Here is a 22,455-nt window from a genome sequence, read left to right as displayed (position 1 = left end):
TTCAGAATCAGGGAAAAATGCCAGTTTGAGGCATCTGCCACACTCCTAGCACACCCCCAAAAGCGCCCAGCTACATTTCACATCCACTGTACTAACAGGGATCAAAATAGGGAAGAGCAGTGCAATACAGAAAACAGAGCCTTCTGGGCATCAAAAGGCTGGAGAATGCCAGTCCTAGCCCTGCTACCAATCGGTCTGGTCACTTCTCTCTGGTCCTGGTGTGGCCAACAGTTATGCATGAGGGTGAGGCATAAAAACACAGATGTCAGACAAGCTCCAGCATCCAAAATACATCGAAATTAAAAAGCATTAAGTTGATATCAAGGAATCTATGCCATCAACCAGAAAAGTAACTGAAGTATTCCTTTTCCCATTCTTAAGAAATCAAAAGTGGAAGCAAAAAATTGAGCAATCAGCCTACCAAGTTGACTGGGGCAACAGAATACACTCACGGATTCTGTTCACAACAGCGGGGGTGACAGACCAAAAGGAGAACGGCAGAGCGTCCCTCTCTCCTCTGTCCACTCATGCAACCAGCACGTGAGTGCGTCCACATGCAGCTCCCAGTCTCCTGTCCCACTGACGCCAGCGTCCACTCACCACAAGCCTACTAAGTGCCACATGTGCTAGGATGCTCCCTCATCTCATCACCATAGACGTCCCTGCTGGAGGTGAGTATGTGACAGAAGAAAATCACGGAGGCCTAGGGAGGTTGAGACCCGCATTCCCACTGCGGTGAGGGTGTGCTTGAGAGGGACCCCATGGCTGGGCCCTCCATGCCGCTCTCCTCAGTAATCACTCCCAGACCAGAGCAGCGAGGGTGGATTTTCTTCCTCTCACTATTTTCAGCCCCTTGGCTGACCCAGCATTCCCCAGAAAGCTATCGATTTCTGGCAGCTCTGAGGCCACAAAGCCATAAATGCACGGGACACACAGCCCATCTGTCTCTAACGGGTCTTTTACTTGTCATGCTCGTCATTTCAAAGAGCAGATGGGTTAAGAAAGACTTGGCAAGTTACCACGAAATGACCCCTCCACTCCTTCCTGGGGGAAGGGTGACTAGTGAGCAGTCAGGCCGCCTTTCTTCCCCCACTCCCTGCATTCCTGTCCCTAAGGAGCCACAGACAATCCCACCAAATAGAGGCAGGAGACAGCCTCCTCCTTCCTACAGCTGGAAGTGGGGGGAAGGGTCCTCTCGGGCCTTTCTAACTGCATGAAAACCAAACTGTGAGCTGTACTGACCCGGGCCTCACCCATGTTGCAGTCACGTACAACACAGGAGCCCAGTGGTATCATCAGGCAGAACTACGAATGTGCTTTCCATCGTTTTCATACAAGGATTCCAGAACCGTTATCCACACAGTTCCACTTCTCACACATACGACGTACTTCACGGATTACACAGCATGTTCACCATGCCCCTCATCTGCTCCTCCCAGTAGCCTTGTGTGATCCCTTGAGTATGTTTTCCCATCTCCATTTCTTAAGAAATGGAGTTTCTGAGGTTATGAAATCAAAACTTTCCCAAGAACATCCAGCTAGTGTTAGAACCAGGATATGAGGGCTTCTGATTCTAGAACCGGTATTTGTGCCACTATTCCACATGGGCCCCTCCAGGGATTTCTGGCTGATCTGAAAATGCAGACAGCAAATCCGTCTCTCTACAGTCCTGGGGTTCCCTATAGACAAGAAGTCAAACTTCTAACAGAAAGCTTATACTTATTTGGAAGGCTACCTGGGATATTTCTTTTAAGTTAGTTTGTTCATGTTTTGGAAAGATTACTCAATGGCAATGCAGGGCATGAAGTGTAGAAAGGATTCCATGATGAGGCAGAGAAACAATTCGGTGGCTCTTACAACGGTTCAAATGAGGCATGAGGTGCAACCAGAAAGGACAGAGGGAAAATGCATTGGAAAGAAATGCAAAATGAAGTCCACTCAGACCCAGGATGGAAACAAGGGGAGTAAACACAATGGTGGTTTCTAGTTTGAAAGACTGATGAACAAGGATGTCATTAACTACTACAGAGTGGTATCTGGGGCCTGGGTGCACCAGTTTGTTTAACCATTCACCTGGTGAGCAGTCTCCAGGTTGTTTCCAGTTTCTAGCCTTTATAAATAATGCTGCTATGAACAGATACATATAGGCTTTTGTGTGAACATAAGTCTTCATTTCTCTGGGATAACTGCCCATGAATGTGAGTGCTGCATCCTATGGCAATTGCACATTGAGATTTTTAAGAAACTGTCAAGCTGTTTTCCAGAATGGCTGTACCATCTTCCATTCCCACCAGCCAAGTGTGAGTGATCCCGTTTACCTGCGTCCTCACCAGCATTGGTCTTGTTACTACTTTTTATTTTAGGCATTCTGATAGGTGTATAGTGATGTGGCTTTAGTGTGCATTTTTCTGATTGCTCATGATGTTGAACAGCTTTTCATGTGCTTATATGTTATCTGAAATGTCTCTTCAGGTCTTTTATTCATTTTCAAACTAGATGATTCGGTTTCACTGCTGAATTTTGATAGTTCTTTATATATTATAGATATGAGTCCTTTATCAGACATGTGGTTTGCAAATAGTTTCTCCCAGTCTCTAGCTCCTCTTTTCATCTTTATTTTGCATTTTACATTTTAGTCCATGATCCATTTTGAGTTAATTTTTGTACTAGGTATGAGGTTTAGAGCAGAGTTCAGGTTTTTTTCCTATGAATAATCAGGCAGTCAGTAACTTTTTTTAAGAGACAAGGTCTCACTCTGTCACCTAGGCTGGAATGCAATGACAAGATCAGAGCTCACTGCAGCCTTGACGCCTGGGCTCAAGTTATCCTCCCGCCTCAGCCTCCTGGAGTAGCTGGGACCACAGGCAGGTGCCACCATGACCAGTTAATTTTTTTAGTTTTTGTAGAGACAGGGTCTTGTGCCATGTTACCCAGGCTGGTGTGGAACTCCTAGGCTCAAGTCATCATCCCACTTATATGGGGCCAGGCACTGGCACATGCCTGTAATCACAGCACTTTGGGAGGATGAAGCAGGAGAATCACTTGAATCCAGGAATTCCAGACCAGCCTGAGCAACAGAGGGAGGCTCTGTCTCTGCAAAAAATTTTAAACATTAGCTGGGCATGGTGTTGTACACCTGTGGTCCCAGCTACTTGGGAGGCTGAGGTGGGAGGATCTCTCGAGCCTATGAGACTGAGGCTGCAGTGAGCCATGATCGCACCACTACACTCCAGCCTGGGAGAAAGTGAGACCCTGTCTCAAAAAAAAAAAAAAAAAAAAAAGAGCTAGAGCATCACCCATATTAAAGACAGGTATTGTCTTTTTGATAATTTAATTACAGTTATATAATGGACATGTAAAATATCCAGTTTGAAAGTTTGAAAAATACATAACTTTAAGTATTCTTACCTTAAAATTCTGATTCCTAAGATATCACATACTGTTTACATAAGTATCACAATGCCGGGACAACAACTAAAAATGTGTACGAGGGAGAAAAATGAGCATGTATGCCTATTAAGGTATATTTCCCTCTTATTACATAAAAAGGTCATCACGGCAAATCCCTGTGACTGTATCTAAAGCAAGCCTACAGTTTTACTTCTCTGTATTATAAAATGCAAAGCTAAAATTCAAATACTACACATTTCCTGAAGCCAAGGGTAGTTTACTTAAAATAAATGCCTAGGGTCTATATAAAAAATATGAAAAAGCGGCCGGGCGCGGTGGCTCAAGCCTGTAATCCCAGCACTTTGGGAGGCCGAGGCGGGCGGATCACAAGGTCAGGAGATCGAGACCACAGTGAAACCCCGTCTCTACTAAAAATACAAAAAATTAGCCTGGCGCGGTGGCGGGCGCCTGTAGTCCCAGCTACTCAGGAGGCTGAGGCAGGAGAATGGCGGGAACCCGGGAGGCGGAGCTTGCAGTGAGCCGAGATCGCGCCACTGCACTCCAGCCTGGGAAACAGCGTGAGACTCCGTCTCAAAAAAAAAAAAAAAAAAAAAAAAAAAAAAAAAAAAAAAAAGAAAAAGCTAGCTACTTCATAGCCATTCCAATCTAAGTTCAGTTTTTTCTTTTTTAATTGACACATAATTGTGTACTGTACATATGTATGGAGTACACATGGTGATGTTATAATACATGTATTGTAGGTGATCAGAATAATTAGCATATCCACCATCTCAAACATTTATCATTTCTTTGTGTTGGTAACGTTCAATACCCTTCCTCCAGTTATCTGGAACTATATTTTTCTTTCTTTCTTTTTTTTTTTTTTTTCAGACAAAGTGTTGCTCCGTTGCCCAGGCTAGAGGGCAGTGGTGTGATCTCAGCTCACTGCAACATCTGCTTCCCAGGTTCAAGCTATTCTCCTGCCTCGGCCTCCCTGGTAGCTGGGATAACAGGCACCCACCACTATGCCGGCTAATTTTTGTATTTTTAGTAGAGACGGGGTTTCAACACGTTGGCCAGACTGGTCTCAAACTTCTGACCTCAGGTGATCCACCCACCTCAGCCTCCCAAAGTGCTAGGATTACAGGCATGAGCCACCGCTCCCAGTCTGAAACTATATATTCTTGTTAACTATAGTCATCCTATGTTATAGAACAGTAGAACTTATTCCTATCCAGCTATAATTTTGTATCCTTTAACAAATTTCTCCCTATCTCCCTCTTCCCCCACCCTTCTCACCCTCTAGGATCCTCTATCTACTTTCAACTTCCATGAGATCCACTCTTTTTTGCCTTCCACATAAGAGAACATGTGCTGTGTAACTATCTGTCCCTGGCTTATTTCATAATATCTTCCAGTTCCATCCACATTGCTGAGAATAACAGGACTTCATCCTGTGTTATGGCTGAATAGTATGCTACTGTGTATGAAGACCACATTTTCTCTATCCATCATCTGCTGTTGGACACCGAGGCTGATTCCATATCTTGGCTATGGTGAACAGTGCTGTAGGAAACATAGAGGGGCGGATGCCCCTCCGACACTGATTTCCTTTTCTTTGGGTATCTACACTGTAGTGGGACTGCTGGATCACACTGTAATTTCATTTGCAGTTTTCTGAGGAACCTCCATACTGTTTGCCATAGTGGGTGCCTTAGCTTACTCTTACTCTTTCTCTTTTTTCTCTTCGAGACAGAGTCTCACTGTTGCCCAGGCTGGAGTATAGTGGTGTAATCTCGGCTTGCTCACTGTAGCATCCGCCTCCTGGGTTCCAGTGGTTCTCATGCCTCAGCCTCCTGGGTAGCTGGGATTATGCGCACCCACCACTGCACCTGGCAAATTTTTGTATTTTTTAGTAGAGATGGGGTTTCACCACGTTGGCCAGGCTGGTCTTGAACTCCTGGACTCAAGTGACCCACCCACCTCAGCCGCCCAACAGTGCTGGGATTACAGGTGTGATCCACCGCTCCCAGCTAATTTTTTGTGTTTTTAGTAGAGATGGGGTTTCACTATGTTGGTCAGACTGGTTTCAAACTCCTGACCTCAGGTGATCTGCCCGCCTTGGCCTCCCAAAGTGCTGGGATGTCAGCGTGCGCCCCACGCCCAGCCAGCTGCTCTAGTGTACACTCCCCTACAGTGTGTAAGAGCTTCCTTGTCTCCATATCCTCGCCAGCACTTGTTATTTTTTGTCTTTTTGATAATACTCATCCTGACAGGTGAGATGATACCTCACTGTGGTTTTGATTTGCATTTCTCTGATTAAAAGTGATTCTAAGCATTTTTCTCACATATTTTTTGGCCATTTATATGTCTTCTTTAAAGAAATGTCTGTTCTGTTGGGTGTGGTGACACAAACCTGTAAGCCCAGCACTCAGAACGCTAAGGCAGGAGGACAGCTTGAGCCTAGACCAGCCTAGGCAGCATAGCGAAACCCTAGCTCAAAAAAAAAAAAAAAAAAAAAAAAAAAAAAAAAAGAAGAAGAAAGAAATATCTTTGTCTGTTCAGCTTTTTGACCTCCAAAAATTAAGAGCCCATTTTGGAATCTGACGACCTGCCTGATTCAGAGACAAACTGTTTGGTTCTACTCTGCAACTTCCTATTTGACTTTGGGAAGTTCCCTTAGCCACTTTGAGCTCAACTTCCTCAACATTAACCAGGGATAAGTGCCATCTGCCTCTGCTGGTTAACGCTGAGGACTGAAAGGAGAACCTCCACAACACCACTTGACAATGCCACCTGGCGGAAGCCCCTCAATGCGGGGCTGGTAGGATCATCTGAAGCTAAGTACAACTTTCCTTTCCACTTTCTCAGGCTCATGCTGCATATGATTAGCAAGGACTAGCCAATAAAGGAAACCAAAATACTTGCTTAATTTTTAGTAAGAAATTTTTAAAGAGTGGGGGTGGTAGAAAAATAGGAGGGAGACGAGGGGAAGGAAAAGCAGCCGGTCACAAGTTCTAGTCCAGGGCTCATCCCCGGCCTCCTCACTCAGGCAATCACCAGTCCCCACCTCCTGGGGAGGGGTACTTTCTCGGTGGGCTTCACCCACGTGGAAGGCACTGCCACAGGTGTTCAGAAACCAGGAGCACCTTGAAATGGGCAATGTGCTTTGGGTAGGAGACCTACAATTTCCGCAAAGAAACCACGGCACAAAAGTGACCCACATAGGAGCTACCAACGACTGTAAATACTTGGTGGCAAAAACTGATACGATACTTTCTGTACAGGAGACACACACCCAAATAAAACTTGCAAAAATAGCAGAGAAAAAAATACAGCAGACATCCAGTGCCATTCTGTTACAGAAATATTTATATCCCAAAGCCAAGGACCTCTCTGGAACACTGCCTTTATTTCCATGTTTCATGGAAGATGTTTGAGTGCACTCACATGTGTCTCAACAAACTTCCAGTCCCTGCTCTAAACCCTGTGGATCCTCAGCAAAACCCAAAAACAAGTATCCGTTTTCCTTCCAAATGGGAAATTTCCTGACCTAGCAAAACCAGCATCAAATCCACTTATTATGAGATAGCTGATTACAGGCAAAGCCCCCTAGTCCCAGGATGACTCCCCTCCTGCAGGAGCGGGAAGGATGGCCATAGCACTGGCCTTCCAGACCACATCTCCAGGCAGTTTGAAACCATGGCTGCTCAGGTGAGCCATGATAAAAATTGAAACCAAGTATCTCTGAAAAGTGTACATGTGAAGAGCCACACCTCCAACCAGACTCAGCAGAAATGGACGTTGCAAGGTTTGTTCAGAGACCTCCTCTCCATGCCCTCTCTTCCTGAGACCTCCCTCCTTGCACTAGGGGCCCAGGGCCAAGGGACCGCTCGCTTACATCTAGCCCAGTGCATTTTCAGGAACAGCTCCCAGACTCTACCAGACCCTGAAATGTATTCACTGAATGCACTATTTCTTCAAATGATCATAAATCATCTGACTATAACAATTGTTTTAAAAGTGTTCTCTCTCTCTGTTGGGAATCGTGCCATGAGTTTGAGCAAGCAGCTTTGCTTCTCTTTACTGCAATTCTATCATTTGCAACATCTTAACAATTACTGTGTTCACCCATAGCATTGTTGTAAAAAGCCTTAAGATCCACTTCATGTAGTCTGCCTGGAGCACAGAACCTGTCACACGGCAAACGTCCACTGAAGGTGAGTTATCTGTAGCTATTAGTACCTAGCACTCCAGCGAACGAAAGGAGTCGATCAGGTCTCATCGTATCACCATGAAAGGATGTCCATGTAGACTGCGCAGTGGGAGTAGGGGGACTCAGTGTTTATCAGGTACTATTTTGTTTTTTACAACGTGTACATATATATTTGTAGGTACACTGGAAAAGATCTGGAAGGAAATACACCCAGTGTTAATAGTGACTACCCCAAAGACACATTCATCCAAACACACAACAGAAAAACACTATCTTTCTGCCTTCCATATCATTTGAACTATTTTCAATAAGCATCTATGGCTTTTGTAAAGTTTTTGAAAGGAATTTATTGCATTTTTTTCTGGAGAAACAAGCAGAAGCATGAAAAAGTTGGAAACAGAAGGTAAAATGGAATGGGACTCAATGGAATTGAGTCCAAGCCAGGCTCAGCAGGCACACGAACCACGCACCTCTCACTACAACTCAACACCAGCTCTCTCTTCTCTTGATCCAATGGCCCAAGACTCAGAGATAAAATGTTTATTGTGATCACATCCATCACACCACGGAGCTTGGAACCACCCTTCCAAACTCCTCTGGTTCTGTGTACCTGCCCGGGGCTGTTAGTTTTCCTCCTGTGTCTTTGCTGGCCTGTAATCCCCTAGTGGTGGAAATGCACCCTGACACTCAGCCATCATCCCCACAACACTCAGCACCGCATAGAGACCAGGGCAGTGATGTCCACTCGGACTGTGATTCCACTTATAAAGCAAAGGACCAGGGACCAGATGCGACTTCTCTTTGGTAACTCATCAGCTGTTGCTTGAACCAGAACAAACTCAGGTCTTCTGATGCCCAGAAAAGAACTAGTGCCTCTCCCACTAGAAAAGTGATGAAAATGTTTTGCTTGCTGTGAAAAGATGCCCTACTGGAGAAGATGGGTGCAAGTTCTCATGGAGGCACTCAGCCCAGATCACCAGGAAACAGGGCTGCCAGATGAGACACTCGGCCCAGATCACCAGGAAACAGGGCTGCCGGATGAGACTCTCGGCCCAGGTCATCAGGAAACAGGGCTGCCAGATGAGACACTCGGCCCAGATCACCAGGAAACAGGGCTGCTGGATGAGACACTCGGCCCAGGTCACCAGGAAACGGGGCTGCCAGATGAGACACTCGGCCCAGGTCACTAGGAAACAGGGCTGCCGGATGAGACACTAAGCCCGTCCACCGGAAAGGAAATCTGGCTGGGCAGTGGAGGGAAATTCACACAGCCCAAGGACAGCAACAGCATGAACAAAACAAGAAATACCTGACTGGAAAGCCATAGCCTGGCTAGCAAATTCGAAACAGAGCCACAATCCTAGCAGCACCCATCAATGCAACACAGAGCTTCAGTCAGTGTGCGCACACTTTAAGTAGAAATGTAAAATACCCATGTTTTTGGAACAAGCGGGCTATTTGTGTGTGTGTGTGTGTGTGTGGTGTCAAAGAAAACAGCTGAGAAGAAACTGTTGGCAAGGAAATAGAAACAGGCGCCCTTACACATTGACAGTGACATAATGGTATGGCCCTAACGGAAGGGAATCCGGCAACACCCATCAAGATTTAAAATGCGCAGAATCCTGGATCCCACAATTCCATTTCTAGCAATGCATCCTATGAACATATTCACGCAAATATGCAAGAATTATGTACAACTCAGCACTGATTAATCCAAACGGTTGGGAACAACCTAAATACTTACCAGTGGGGAACTGGTGGAGAACCGTGTTTATCTTATGCCAACATCTGTGTTTTTAAAAACAAGACACAGGCTGGGCACAGTGGCTCATGCGTGTAATCCCAGCACTTTGAGAGGCTGAGACAGGTGGTTCACGAGGCCAAGATATCCAAACCATCCTGGCCAACATGGTGAAACCTCGTCTATATTGAAAATACAAAAATTATCTGGGCGTGGTGGCGCACACCTGTAGTCCCAGCTACTCAGGAGGTTGAGGCAGGAGAATCGCTTGAACCCGGGAGGCGGAGGTTGCAGTGAGCCGAGATCACGCCAGCCTGGTGACAGAGCAAGACTCTGCCTTGGAAAAACAAACAAACAAACAAAAACTGGCAACAGTGGTCACAGGGCAGTGATGGGAGTAGGACTGCCTTTCACTCTCCAGTACGTTTTGAATGTCGCTCATATTACATATTCAAAATATATGACTACAGCAAATATTTTCAAAGTAACTATGAAAAACTGGGAAAATAATATCTAACACACAGAACTGCTGTATAATTAAAGGATGAAAAACAGGCACTATCAGAGTTCAAAGGAAGAAAGATTAATTCTAGCTTGGATGTCAGAGTGGGGATCATGTAAAGGAAGTGAGTATTTCAAGTCTTGAAGGATGGAGAAGATTTAAAGAGGCAGAAGTGTGGAGATGATGTCCCAGATGGAGATAAGAACATAGGCAAAGACGATATCCCAGATGGAGATAAGAACATAGGCGAAGACCATGGCCCAGATGGAGATAAGAACATAGGCGAAGACGATGAAGAGATGAGAAGGTACAAATTCTAAGTGCAGCTCTCAGGCTGGGCTTCAGAACAGGGCTTAGGAAACAAGCTGGAGCGCAAGGCTCATGGCGGGAATGGAACCACTGAAACCCAAACTTGCATATCACGCCCTGATCATGAGCCTTGAATGCCAAGCCAGGGAACCCATCCTTGATCTTAACAATGAAAAATCACTGGGCCGGGTGTGGCAGCTCAAGCCTGTAATCCAGTGCTTTGAGAGGCTGAGCGAGAGGACTGCTTCAGGCCAGGAGTTTGAAACCACTCTGGACAACACGGCAAGACTCTGTCCTTACAAAAAATTTAAAAATTAGCTAGGCAGGATAACACACCTGTAGTCCCAGCTACTCAGGAGGCTGAGGCGGGAGGATCACTTGAGCCCAGGAATTTAGCGTTACAGTGAGCTGTCATGGCACGCCTGCATTCCAGCCTGAGCAACAGAGCAGGGGCATGTCTCAAAAATCAAATAAAATGAAATAAAATCACTACAAGTTTGTATAGACATAAAGTATAAAATCATACCATATATGATTTAATCCAGATATATAATATAAATTAGAAGGGGAAAAGAGAAATTATGAAGCTATCATAAGAAAACAAGGCTCAACTAAGACATGAGCAAAGGCCCTGGGCTCACAGCGTTATCTTTATATAAAGGAATGAACTACCACATTTATTTTCATGGCATCACCAACTCAGATACAGGCTACAGTATTCTGGAACCATCTCTGTATCAGTCAAATCAGATGGCCATAATACCGTAGGCAAATACCATCAAAAACACCATAGGCTGTGTGGTTTAAACATTAGTTTATTTCTCACAGCTCTGGAGGCTGGAAGTCCAAGATCAAAGTGTCGGCCAACTCAGTTCCAGGACAGGGACCTCTTCCTGGCTTGCAGACAGCCACCTTTCTTCTTGTTTCCTCACACCAGGGCAGTGCGAGCTCTCTGCTTTCTCTTTTTATTTTTGAGAAAGTGTCTCACTCTGTCACCAGGCTGGAGTGCAGTGGCACAATCTCAGCTCACTGCAACGTCCGACTCCCTGGTTCGAGCAACTCTCCTGCCTCAGCCTCCCGAGTAGCTGGGATTACAGGCACATGCCACCACTCCCAACTAATTTTTGTATTTTTAGTAGAAACAGGATTTCAGGATGGTCTCAATCTCCTGACCTCGTGATCTGCCCACCTCAGACTCCCAAAGTGCTGGGATTACAGGTGTGAGCCACCACACCCGGCCTAGTTTCTCTTCTTCTAAGGGCACTAATCCTGTCAGACCAGGGCTCATGCTCATGACCTCATCTAACCCTAATCACCTCCCAAAGGTCCTACTCCCTAATACCATCACACAGGCAGTTAGAGCTCCAGTACAAGAATCTGAGGGAGACATAAACATTCAGTTTATAACAATGTCTTTTCAATCCTGTTGAAAAAAACAACCAAATGAGTAGGCGACAAAGTACCTTATATGTAAACAAGTCGGGACTTTTCATATTTCTGCTAACACATTTAGGTCAATTTAAAATGTCTGATAACAAGAGTCAGAAGCAGAGATAAATGAAAGCTAGTTACTCTGCATTTTAGGCCCACATTGAGCTGTCTTCCAATGACATTGTGGCACAAAGAACACTGCTTTCTATTCCTGGTTTTGCCACCAAAAAAGCTGGAACATTTCCCTGTATTTCCCTTTATCTCTAAAATCACTTGGTTGACTTAGCAGACCTCCAAGGTCCCTTCCATTCACAAATTCCACTAATAACTTCCTACCAACAGACGCTACACAAATAAACCACACTGACGAAGGGGAAAGGTAACACTAGCAAACAATGAGATACACACAAGGTAAGACGTATCGAGAACTGGATCAACCACAAACTGGTGGACGATGAGCCGGCGGTGCATAAAAACACATTCCCTAACGATAGACGCCGAGGTAGTATTGTTGAAGATTTCCTCTTTTAAATCTTCAAGATAAATGGCCCCATTGTTTATATTCATTCTGATTCAATGTGAATGTGAAAACTTCCTCCAGGGGACACAGACATCTAAAATCTTCCCAATGTATCCAATTTGTCACTTGATATTTTTACTGACAAGAAAAATGAGGGACTGAATATACAAACAGACCATGTCTGATCATATGTAGAAAGACAGAACTCAGATCACAACCTGTAGCTGCCCACCCAGGAACCCAATCCCCTATCTACAGTCAACAGCCAGGAGGCCAGCCAGGCTAGCACATCAGACAGGAAGCCAGACTGCTCTCTCTCCACAACCCAGAGACTAAACCACAACTCTGTCCCAGGTGACCAGGACTTAACTTAAAACTGACAGACACCCTAATTTTGGCCCAGTGTTTCCAGTTAGGATCATTCAGAGAAAGCCAAATATGCCCCTACCCAATCACATAGGACACCCCACTTCTGTACAGCCGCCTCCAGCCCCCACAACAGCCTCCACTGGGGGCCGTTCTTTCCATCCTGAAGCTTCCCCACTCCTCATCCGCCACTCACTTGCATGTCAGTCTCTGCCACACGCAAGTGACGGTGCCGACTCTCTTGCCACAGCAGCTCTGAGAAAGTCGCCTCTGCCTGTCTCATGTGGGCGGCTTTCCTTCATTTTCCCCAAAGAATAAGTCTTAAATGAGGGGCTTCTCTATATGGTCAAGCTATACAATTCAGAAGCCCAGCATGGCAGATTCCAAGCCTGGAAAGACCATACACCCCTCAGGTCCTCTTTCCAAAAACACAGCTTCCTGGAGTTCTTCAGTCACTCCCACCAACCAGGGAAAGAACCAAGTGTTATGGAAAGATCGAGGGCCTTGAAGTCAAACTTCTGAGTTCATCCAGTACTTCATCTTTCAACTTAAGAAATTACATGGCCTTGGCCAGGCGTGGTGGCTCGCATCTGTAATCCCAGCACTTGGGGAGGCTGAGTCGGGTGGATCACCCAAAGTTGGGAGTTCAAGGCCAGCATAACCAACATGGAAAAACCCCATCCCTACTAAAAATACAAAATCAGCCTGGCGTGGTGGCACATGTCTGTCATCCCAGCTACTCGGGAGGCTGAGGCAGGAGAATCACTTGAACCTGGGAAGCAGAGGTTGTGGTGAGCCAAGATCGCACCATTGCACTCCAGCCTGGGCAAGAAGAGCAAAACTATCTCAAAAGCAAAACGAAACAAAACAAATGATGTGACCTTGAACAATTTTCTTAACTTCTCTAAGCCTCTATCTTCATCTTCGATAACATAATTTTACCTCCAAGATTGCATTAAATGGAATCCCACATGTAAACCAGCTGACAAATATCAGGGGCCGAACAGCTGTGCGCTGCTACTGCCGCCCCACTTTACCCCAAGGGAGAAGCGCAAGATGTCCAGAAAAAGCCTGCTGATCCCTACACCTCAGCATCCTGTGTTCACACAAGGCGCAGTGACATCCAGACTTACCGGGGTCACCCAAATACAAGACATGGTTTGATTTTTCAACTTAGGTACACATGGCTTCTAACGTTCACCATATATGATCCATAATTTAGAAGAGATTTTCCTACACTACCCTGTGGTTCTATTTTAGGAGACTTAGATGTGCCATAATAGCTCGCTCTCTTAAGCCCTCTTCAGTGTCAAAAACAAAACTTTAATCTGTAACACAGTTATCAGCAGTGAAAGTGGAAAATGTACCTAGGAGTCAAAATGATCCTCTGCCCCGCCCCACCCTACAAAAAGCTGTTCAGGAGGATTTGGGCTGCTTATGAGAATGCTGTCTGTATTCCCAGGGACAGACAAACGCCTACCCTGGTTAGAGGCTGCGCTGCTCAGCCTCCAGGGTAGAAAGCTCCCCACGCCCTCTACCCAAGGAGAAGAGAAGCAAATGGGGTGGCCAGGCTCCAGGATGTGGACTGTTTAGTGTGGTTTCTGCAGTCCAGGTCACCGCCATGGGTGAAGCTCTTCCTTCCTTCTTTTCCACCCAAGTGGCCAAGGTCCTACGGCTGCTGTAGGGCCTCTTCCCTGTGAGTCAGCCCAGGCATTCCCCTTCCCCTTCCTTCTGTTTTTTTTGAGACGAAGTCTCCCTCTGTCACCCAAGCTGGAGTGCAGTGGCATAATCTTAGCTCACTGCCACCTCTGCATCCCGGGTTCAAGCAATTCTCTTGCCTCAGCCTCCCAAGTACCTGGGATTACAGGCACCCGCCAAAACGCCCAGCTAATTTACATATTTTCAGTAGAGACATAGTTTCAACTTGTTGGCCAGGCTGCTGTCGAACTCCCGACCTCAGGTGATCCACCTGTCTCTGCCTCCCAAAGTGCTGGGATTACAGGCATGAGCCACTGCGTCTGGCCGAGTCAGCCCAGCCATCCTGACTTTTTGTTCTGGTAAAATTACTCTCTTCTACATCTACCTTCCAAGTAGCTAAATCAGAGATCTGGCCCTTGGGGCAGGCTTGAAGAATCCCCGTTTTTGGTCCTCAAGAGGTCCTACCAGGGTCTGGGACAATCCCAAGACTTGTGTTCTTAAAGAGGAAAGAAACCTCACATACACGGCTCTCGCAGAGCTCAGGCAGAGCTCAGGCAAGGCTTGGGAGGCGGCCCTAAGGTTTGGGTGTGCCATCTATGATAACAGATAAGAGATCTGAAGCCAGCTGTCTGGGTTCAAACCTCAATTCCAACAGCACCGGCTGTGTGATGTTAGACGACGTCCCCAGCCTCTCTGTGGTTCAGTTTCCTCACTGTAAAACGGCCACAATAAGAGAGCTGCTCTAAAAATTAAGTCAGTTGGTGCATATAAGGTATTCAGAATAATGCTTGGTACATGGGGGACTTCAATAGACACGTACTGAACAAAGTAACTTAGTAATTACTAAATATACTCATGCAGGCCAGGCGCGGTGGCTCATGCCTGTTATTCCAAAACTTTGGGAGGCTGAGGCGAGAGGGTCACTTGAGCCCAGGAGTTTGAGACTAGCATGGGCAACAGAGAAATATTCCATCTCTAAAACTGTGTGTAACATACATGTCTATATACACTCAAATGTTCACAGTGTATTTATAGTATACAAAATAGCTGGAAAACAGACTTAACTATTCACAATGGTTACTTCTAGAGAAGGGGGAATGCAAATTTCAGCTTTTTACCCCACACATATATTCTTGTATCATCTGAAATATTTAAGCAAATTGTATGTATAAATTTGCTCTGAAACACATAGCAGAACAATGTAGTTTTCACCCAAAAATCTTCAAATCATGATGGAATTGTCCTGTGAAAGTAAAGTTAGAGAGGTGAAAAGTCTCTCTCCAGCCTAAAAGCTCTTTCATATGACCTATATTACACAAACCAATGCAGACACCCCAATCCTTTCCCCACTGTCATAAGAATTTTTCAGTGAACTGCATTCCCCTTTACAAACTAGATGATAGTTAGAGTTACCAGGCAAGAACGTGGATCCAGTTCTGCTTTTTCAAAGGCCAATGTTTCTCACATAATGGTAATGCATTCTTCAACCGGTCAACTGCCCCCAACACCTGAGCTCTCTGTTATACACAACTCAAGAAGGCCTGGGAGAAAACAGGTGCAAATTTCACTTAGTAACAACACATCCCGCCTGATTCCTCTGCTGGGCTAGTTCTCAAGTCATCGTTTTCTAAGCTTTCATTCGGCTCTACCACACGTACCTAGGCTGGGTAAAACACTTGACCAGGTTTTTTTTTCCCCGAGAAAAAAAACACTGGGTAAAACACTTGACCAGGTTTTTTTTTCACTCGGTCGCCCACGCTGGAGTGCAGTGACGTCATCTCGGCTCAGAAGCCAGCACCCGGGTCCATGCAGCCCCCTCCGCGGCAGACGCGGGGAGCCGGGGAGCAGTGGGGACCGGCCCCTACCGGCAGGGCGACCGGGACCCCCGCGCGGGCCCACGTGGTATCGTAGCAGGGGCGAAGCCCCTGGTGCCACCCGAGGCCGAGACAAAGCCCAGGCGCAAGGACCCCGGATCCCGATCTCGGACCCTGCGGAGCCCAGCTCGGAGCCGCCACGCCCGGGGCAGAGACCCCCGCCCGGTCCAGAGACCTCGTTACCCGTTTTCACCTCAGACCGCCGCCTCCGAGTGCTCGCTCCTCGCCGCGGCGCCTGGGCCGACTGGAGCGCAGCTGAGCAGCCGACAGAGCCGTGGCAGCCTCAACAATGGAGTGCCGGGGCGGGGCCGCTGCCGCGGGTTCAGCCCGTGTTCCACGCTCAGGATCCGGCTCGGATCAAGGAGCTGCAGCTGGCGCGAGGCTGCGGCCGGAACACACACTACGCTGGGGCACAGGGCCCCGCCTGCCGCCCGCCGCACCGCCTCCAGCGGAGCCTGGCGCCCAGGGCCCGCCCCCCGGCCAATGGGGAGCGAGCCGCACGGAGAGGGCGGGGCCTAGGGGAACAAATGGAGGCTGGGCGGGGCGGCGCTGCGATTGGGCGTACAGGGTTCCGCGGGAGGACTGGACCCAAGAGCTGGCCGGATCCTGGCCTCTTAGAAGACCCAGCTCAACGTCCACCTGCAGGCTGCTCTACAGGATGCGCTCATCTCAAGCCCAGAACTCAGGCTTTTAGGGCAGAGAGCGAGAGACAGGCTTGCTTTACAAAAAGGGAAACTGAGGTCTAAGGAATAGGATTGCCTGCTGCCCGAAGTCACGTAGTCCCATTCACTCGTTCACTTTGTGATTCAGCAAACATTTGGAAGCACGTATGGTGGGCTTTAGGAGTGAAGTAGGGCCGGGCGCGGTGGCTCGCGCCTGTAATCCCAGTACTTTGTGGGGCCGAGGCAGGTGGATCACTTGAGGCCAGGAGTTCGAAACCAGCCTGGCCAACAAGATGAAACCCCTTCTCTGCTAAAAATACAAAAACTTAGTCGATCGTGGTGGCGCATACTTGTGGTCCCAGCTACTGGGACCTGTGTAAAACAGGACCTGCACCCTGAAGGCACTCACTCAGGGAGGCTGCTGGGATGGGTGGATGCACAGTTAGGGTCTTCATGGTGGCTGGGGCTGACCCTATCCCCATCGCTCTTCCCACACACACCTGAACACTCATCACTCCCACGCTCGCACCCACCACTGAAAGCCTGGCCCCTAATCTGATTTGCCTAACAAGCTCCCCAGATGAACAACACATGCTTCCCTACCTCTCCCCTGCTAGGGCCCCACCGTGTTCTGGGATGTACTCAGGGATCAGGAGAACAAAACCTCAGGGAGTGAAAGGACATTCCAGGGTGCAGGCCTCTGCATCCCCCTCCATGCCCTCACTCCTGCCTGACACACCCTCACCCCTGTACCTGGCCAGCTCCTACCAACCCTTAAATTCTCACCAAGTTCTGTGGTGGCAGCCACACCCTAAAGTGGCTGACCCCCCAATAACCTATGCCCTTGTATAGTCTTCCTGACCTTGGGTACGAGCAAAACCGGTGACTGGCTTCTAACCCATAGAGCCTGGCAAAAGCAATCGGATGTCACTGTCACAGTGTGTCATCTTCTCACACTTGAGAGAAATGTTCCGCCTGCAGGCGCTGCCGGAGTGAGAAAATGGGCTGAGAAAAGACCTTTAGAGGGGCCCGGTAGGCAAGGAAGCAAAAAGCTGGGCCCTTGCCAACTGGGTCCCAGGAAATGGATTCTGCCCTGGTGGAGCCTCAGATGAGGATGCAGCCCAGCTGCTTAGCGTGAGATCCCAAGCACAGGACCCACTAAAATGTGCTCAACTCCTAGTTTGCCAAAATTGGCTTAAAAGTGTGTGTTGTTTTAAGCTTCTAAGTTTTTAGTTATTGCCTGTGAAAGTGTTAAAATATGAGACAATAACTTAGGTCCCTTCCCCATCACACACATTCTTCTTTCTGGCATTCATCACAATTATAGTTATTGATTTAAAATCTCCCTCTTGACTGGGTGCAGTGGCTCAAGAGTTCCAGACCAGCCTGGCCAACATGGTGAAACCCCATCTCTACTAAAAATACAAAAATTAGCTAGACGTGGTGGTGCAATCCTGTAATCCCAGCTACTCTGAAGGCTGAAGCAGGAGAATTGCTTGAATCCAGAAGGCAGAGGTTGCAGCGAGCCGAGATGACACCATTGCACTCCAGCCTGAGTGACAAGAACAAAACTCTCTCTCAAAAAAAAAAAAAAAATGTCTCTTGCCACTAGCATGAAGGTCCCATGAGAAGAAAAATGGAAACTCTTGCTCATAACAGCGCCCCAAATGCCCAGCACGGTGTAGTTCTAGGGCAGTGGGTCAATGGTGGACGCTGCTGGTTGGAGGACCCAGCTGACCCTCCCAGCTGCCTTCTCCCTGGTCAGGTTCCATTATAGAGAACAGAATAGTTTCTTGCCTTTCTGGAGTCCCTCTTAGTGGGGATTGGCCAAGTGACATTGTCCTGCCCCAGGACACATAAGTGGAAGTTGGCTGAAAGGTTTCTAGCCATGGTGTGCTGGGGCGATTTGAACCAGGACATGAGAGCTGACCATCCATTGTTCGAGAATTCTGCAAGTTGGTTGTTCAACACATTCAATACTTCAAAATATCAAATAATATAAACTCGCAAATTAAAAAATGCATTAGACCAGATGCAGTGGCCCACATCTAACACATTGGAAGCCTGAGGCAGGAAGATCACTTGAGCTCAGGAGTTCAAGACCAGCTTAGGCAAAAATGGAAGACCCTGTCTCCACAAAAAAATTTAAAATTAGCTACGCATGGTGGTGTGTGCATGCAATCCTAGCCACTCAGGAGGCTGAGGTGGGAGGATCGCTTGAGCCATCTGTTCAAGGCTCCAATGAGCTATGATAGTGCCACTGCACTCCAGCCTGGGTGACAGAGCCAGACACTATCTCAGAAATACACATATTTCATATATCAATAAATTTATAATAAATGTATATTTATATATACATTTATGTATTACAATTATATATTTAGACGTAAATGTATATTTCTTGTTTTATTTATTCATTTATTTTGAGACGGAGTTTAACCCTTGTCACCCAGGCTGGAGTGCAATGACGCAATCTGGGCTCACCACACCCTCCACCTTCCGGGTTCAAGTGATTTTCCTGCCTCAGTCTCCTGAGTAGCTGGGATTACAGGCACGCACCACCATGCCTGGGTAATTTTTGTATCTTTAGTAGAGATGGGGTTTCTCCATGTTGGTCAGGCTAGTCTCGAACTCCTGACCTCAAGTGATCTGCCCACCTCGGCCTCCCAAATTGCTGGGATTACAGGTGTAAGCCACTGTGCCCAGCCTATATGATATATTTATATATTATAATTATGTATATTAATTTTATATAATTATATATAAATATAAATATAAAAACTTTCCTTGCCTTCTCTTGTTTCTACCTACAGTCAGTCCCATAACTTCAAATACTATCTACAAGTAATACTTTTAAATGTATATTTATGTATATATATATATATATATTTCTTTTTTGAGACGGAGTCTCGCCCTGTAGCCAGGCTGGAGTGCAATGACGCAGTCTCAGATCACTGCAACCTCTAACTCCCGGGTTCAAGCGATTCTCCTGCCTCAGCTTCCCAAGTAGCTGGGCTTATAGGCTTCCACCACCACGTCCAACTAATTTTTGTATTTTTAGTAGAGACAGGGTTTTGCCATGTTGGCTAGGTGGGTTTCGAACTCCTGACTTTAATTTATCTCCCACCTCGGCCTCACAAAGTGCTGGGAATACAGGCACGAACCACCTTGGCCAAAATATTTTTCTGTTTCCAAGCACTTTACAGGAGAGGAAAGCGGAGAATAAATCATCTGACACTCTACTGTAAAAAAAAAAATCTTTGTGCCTCTCTTCTTTTCATCTTTCCTAAGTGTACATATTACCAAAATGTCTTTAGGTTGAGGTCCCTCCGTGAAAACTTTACAGGGTGCTGTGTTCTCAGCCACCCTCCTGTCTTTTCCTAGTCCTGGAATTTTAGAACTGTCTGGGGATGACCCAGGATACCCACAGTGGCCATGTCTATTGGAGGGTCTAGTGACTATCAGCCCCGGGGTCATCTCATCGCCAAGGACAGCCTGAGGTAGGGGGTAGAGTCTCTCAGGGGAGTAGCTGGATGCTCTTGGCCTTAGAGGAATCTCCTGGTATAATTTCATCTAAAATGGTGACCCCTTAGGGTTATTAAAATTTTAGGACATTAAAATTAATGAACAATACAACGTAATGTCATTAAAGCTAGGTCATTAAAACTGTTCCTCCAGCCAGAGTTTTTATTCCTCGGAGACACATTGATGGTCTGCCAGTGGGATGCTGATATTGAGAGGAAAAGGCAGAAATGATTTCTGCTCTCTAGATTGTCTCAGACTTGTGAAGAGAGAAAAACTGTCCCAAAGGACAAGGAAAACCCACAACAGAGAGGATGTGCAACAACCTGAACATGAAAATGCACTGAAGGCACACAGGAGGACAAAGAGCAGTGCCAGTGCCTCCTAGGTGGTCACTGAGTACTTTACTGAACAGGATGGGTGTCCCGAGGGATAGAATGGCCTGCCGTGACACTTACAAAGGTCTGTGTTGGAGTCTGCACTGCCTCTCCCTGAATTTGTTACCTTGAAAAGGCTTGTCCGCTGATTTGAGTTTCAGTTTTTCATTGACTGTAAGATACATTTTACCTGTACAGCTTGAAAGATAAACATACTATTTCCAAAGAGGCAAAGTAAAATGATGTATTTTATTTGCTAAAAATTCGTATTTATTTCTTCCCCGGAGTGAGTGTAGTAAGTTTTAAAGGTCAGTTCTTTTCAAGGGTGATTTCAAATGGAATTGTAGGACTTAGCTTTGTCAATGCTACCGGTGAAATAAAAGTGTGATAGATAAATTGATGATTTACAAAGATTCACCAAAATGTCACTTTCCCTCTTGTAGCATGGTGAAGAATTAATGACAGTGGACACATCTGTATCCTCTTCTCTGGATATCTGAGGGTTTTGTTTTGTTGTTGTTGTTGTTTTTTTTTTTTTTTTTGGAGACACTGTCTTGCTCTGTAGCCCAACTGGAGTGCAACGGCGCCATCTCTGCTTACTGCAACCTCCGCCTCCCAGGTTCAAGTGATTCTCCTGTGTCAGCCTCCCGATTAACTGGGATTATAGGCAGCCACCACCACACCCAGCTAATTTTTGTATTTTTAGTAAACACGGGGTATTAGGCCTGGCACAGTGGCTCAGGTCTGTAATCCCAGCACTTTGGGAGGCCAAGGTGGGCCGATCATGAGGTCAGGAGTTCCACAGCAGCCTGACCAACATGATGAAACCCTATCTCTATAAAAAATACAAAAAAATTAGCTGAACCTGGTGGCAGGCACCTGTAATCCCAGCTACTCGGGAGGCTGAGGCAAGAGAATTGCTTGAACCCAGGAGGTGGAGGTTGCAGTGAGCCAAGATGTTGCCACTGCACCCCAGCCCAAGCGACAATGTGAGACTCCGTCTCAAAAAACAAACAAACGAACAAACAACAAAATGACATGGTTTTGATATGTTGGTCAGGCTGGTCTCAACCTCCTGACCGCAGGTGATCGCCCTCCTCAGCCTCCCAAGCTGCTGGGATTACAGGCGTGAGCCACCATGCCCTGCCCACTCTATTTTCTATTTATTCCCTAAATTTTAATATGTTTGAGTTTGTCTGTTCCTTTATTACTGTTTTCTTACAGAAAAGAAATTCTGCCTAATCCTTCGTAAAAAAAAAAAAAATCTTCCTGTGACTTCTGAAAGTGTTCTGGTTTTATCTTTCATATTTGAATATATAATAAGTTGATTATGGTTCATGGAATAGAGAAGAATGCAATGCATTTTCCCAAGTAGATGCCAGCCTGGTTTGTCTCATATTTTAAAACGCATGTGATTTCTTTTTCTCTTCTATAGTGCCTACTCTATCATTCCTCAACTTTCCATATGAATGCTGGGTCATTAACACTTTTTTTTCCCTTTGATCTGCTTGCTCATCTCTCTGCTAATACTGTGCTGTCCTGAATATTTTCGTTTGAAAATCTTAGAAGTATGTTAGACAAGCCATCACTCTTTTTTTAGGTGACTAAAAATCATTAGACCATTGTCATTTTTACTACGTAAGAAAAAGTAGTTTTTCTTGCCTAAAAACAACCTGAGTTGGGAATTTATGTGATTTCATAGGAATAACATCTGGAAGTGGTGATATAAATGTCATTTTAAAAAACATGTGTCACATTTCCTCTTATTCTTTTCTACCTTGATATTGTGCAATGGAAATTTTTAAAATTGTGGCATTAGTATTACCAAATATCAATTATTGGTTTAA

This window comes from Macaca fascicularis, chromosome 15 (assembly GCF_037993035.2).
Source record: "Macaca fascicularis isolate 582-1 chromosome 15, T2T-MFA8v1.1".
NCBI classification, from domain to species: domain Eukaryota; kingdom Metazoa; phylum Chordata; class Mammalia; order Primates; family Cercopithecidae; genus Macaca; species Macaca fascicularis.
The sequence above is the reverse complement of the archived record's forward strand: the minus strand, read 5'-3'. Positions refer to the sequence as shown.